Below are 673 nucleotides of genomic sequence, written 5' to 3'. Positions count from 1 at the left end.
TGGCAGAATTTGAACTCAGAACTAAGAACTTTGCCCCTTCGTGTTAATGGTTCTGCCAACCTTTGTTTCAGAATTTGACACAAGGCCGGCAATTTTTTAAGAGGAGAGGGATTAGCTAATTATTTCGATCCCAGTATATGACTGGTATTTTATTTTGTTGACCCTGGAGAGACAAAAGACGAAACCAGCTTCAGTAAGGTTTGAACCCATCATATACCAACCCTGAACAAATATTACAAAGCATTGTGTCTGGATCAGAACTGACCTAGGGCTAAACAACAACAACTATAGCCACTGCTACTAACTCGTATACTGTACATTAGATAATGTAGTCCTAGATACACTATGCCTGAATAAAAGATGGGATGATTCTATGACTTCTGACACGGATTCAGAATGCGGGCCTTCGACTGTACTAATTGATGGACATTGGTTTAGGTTAGGTGGCCATGGTTGGCAGGAAGGAAGGTAAAAATGAATATTATATTGTGATGGTGCGTATGGTTACATTGGAAGCCATGAATATTGCAAGGAAGATGGCAGAGTCAATGAGAAATTGGATAGTGTGTGTGTGTGTGTGTGTTGTAGAGACATATATATATATACATGTATATATATATATATATATATATATATATATATATATATACACATACATATATGTATGTATGTA

This window comes from Octopus bimaculoides, chromosome 29 (assembly GCF_046866305.1).
Source record: "Octopus bimaculoides isolate indiv1 chromosome 29, ASM4686630v1, whole genome shotgun sequence".
In the NCBI taxonomy this organism is placed as follows: Eukaryota; Metazoa; Mollusca; class Cephalopoda; order Octopoda; family Octopodidae; genus Octopus; species Octopus bimaculoides.
Note: the sequence above shows the minus strand (reverse complement) of the source record.